The sequence below is a fragment of the Aplysia californica genome, unplaced genomic scaffold (assembly GCF_000002075.1).
Source record: "Aplysia californica isolate F4 #8 unplaced genomic scaffold, AplCal3.0 scaffold00290, whole genome shotgun sequence".
NCBI lineage: Eukaryota > Metazoa > Mollusca > Gastropoda > Aplysiida > Aplysiidae > Aplysia > Aplysia californica.
Genome location: NW_004797560.1, coordinates 398509 through 400781, shown reverse-complemented (window position 1 = coordinate 400781; position 2273 = coordinate 398509). Strand labels below are relative to the sequence as shown.

Genomic DNA, 2273 nt, shown 5'->3' with positions numbered 1-2273 from the left:
GAGAGAGAGAGAGAGAGAGAGAGAGAGAGAGAGCATGAGGTAGGTCAATATTGTTTGGAGACAACTGATGACCTTCACGTACGAGCTGAGGGAGACAGAGAATGGCGTCATACGCGTTAGATAAAGCCTAAGTAAACGGTATACAGTATAACACGGACAGCTAAAATTCGTCGGGACCGGCCTCGGTAGTTCGAGGGATATCTTTACAAAGATAAAGAAGAAAAAAACCGGGACCGCAGGCACAGTTCGACGGATGCGTGATTCCGAGTCTTCTGTGTTCGACTTATCCGTGATATACTGTATATCAGAAAGACAGTACCCGGTGTGTTTTCAAAAGAAAGACAAACTACACAGTAGGGTGAGAGACAGAGATCATAGTATGTCTTAGAGGGAGACAGAGAACAGGGTATTTTTTTTAGGAAGACAGAGTATGGGATTATAATCATTTTAGGGGAAGACATTGAGCACAGTATATTTTAGGAGAATAAAGGACATAGAGTACATTGTATAGTTTATGGGACAATCTACTAAAAAAATGCACAGTATGTTTTAGGAAAGATAGAGAACAGAGGACATAGAGTATGCAGTATAATTTATGGGACAATTTACACAAATTGCACAGTTACTATGTTTAAAATGAAGACAGGGGACAGAGTACTTTAGAAGAAGACAAACGGCAAAGAATATTTTACATTAAGTCAGAAAGTGAAAGACAGTTTGCGAGGAAGATAGATCACAAAACATATTTTAGGGATCGCAGAAAGGGTTTTTGGAAGAGAGAGGATGGAAAAGTTGTACACCTTCTGCGACATAAAGAACACTGTTTAGAAGGCGGGCTGCTTCGATCCTGAGTGTCTTGACAGACCAGATGGAAGCAGGATACAACATCCCAGCAGACATACGGAGATACTGCTACTCCTTGGCTCCTCCTTACTGCTGTCTTTTAGCCACACCACTGATCTTCTGATAGGCAAGATCTACACCTAGCCTTCTCGGACAACCGCAAAAAATCTCCTGTGTGCAAGCTGCTCACGTTAAAGATCCCTTGGTGGTCTAAAATCGATAAGAGTAGGCTTCGGCCGCCACCAGGGCAAAACTCAAAATTTCCTACCGAATGAAAATGTTTAATGTGTCCCGCGCGCTCATATGACCTTCTGCAGTTGCGAGCACCGTAAAAAAATTACCCAAAAAAAAAGACTTACGGGGATACTTTTATTCAAAATAATCTTTAAGAGCTGGATCCTGTCTTTTACACGTAAGGACAAGAGCCTCCCCATTACAAATTAAACAGACACTAACGGTCATGGAAGTAAGGATAATAAATTAAACTGTTCATTTTGATAGTTTAGTTCAGTTTATAGCCTTTCTATGGAGGATGTTAGTGAACGATATTATTGCTGAGATGGCTATTTTCCCAACCTTCATTTGGCATTTCCGTTTCCCATCCACCCTCACCCCATCCCCTTTTTTCTCATGTCCTCCTACCCCTCCCCCCTTTTCCATACCGGCTTCTTTTGATCCGATCTTTTACAAAAAGCCTTTTTTAAAACTTAAGCTAAGGGAGTAAATTGACCCTCCTCTTCTTCAACAGCGCAAGTTCCGATACACGTTTATGAAGTTCTGTCTTTGAAGTGAGTTTAGAGGAGTGTAGATCTAGATGGGTTTTTTGTTTGTTCTCTGTGCTTGTTGTGTCTGTGAAAGAGCAGCGTGTGATTAGATTCTCTACGTTTATCTCTCCCGTGTCAAGTGAGCGCGCCGAGTCCTCACAGCCAGGTTGAGGAGAGTACAGACAACGTACATGGGCTGCGAAAGCTTCAGAGGCAACCCCCTCCCCCCTCCCAAAAAGCAAAAAAAAACAACAACAACCAACCAACCAACCAAACAAACAAACAAACAAACCAAAAACAAACCAAACAAAAAAACAACACCAAAACCCCCCAAACAAAACAGACAAACAAAACAAACAAAACAAACAAACCCTACAACATCAACAAAACGGTGAGGTTTATTAACATCCAGGTTTCAATGAGATCTGGAGTTTTCTGTCCCGCGAGTGAATCTTCCGTGATACAGCCAGTGCACCCTACTGTGACATCTTAAGACTCTATCTCTCTCTCTCTTTGGTTTTTTTGTTTTGATTTTGTAAAGTGTTTTACGGCGCTCGCAACTGCATAGGTCATATGAGCGCGCGGGACACACCTAATATTTTCAGTTGGTAGGAAATTTTGAATTTTGCCCGGGTGGCGGCCGAAGCCTACTCTTATCGATTTTAG

At 42.0% G+C, this 2273-nt stretch overlaps 1 protein-coding gene across 1 annotated transcript in view; it reads right to left on the bottom strand.

The window, feature by feature from the left end:
- LOC101845704 overlaps positions 1-2273 on the bottom strand; it is a gene marked incomplete at its 5' end in the record, with an annotated part of 51643 nt that overhangs the window by 31118 nt on the left and 18252 nt on the right.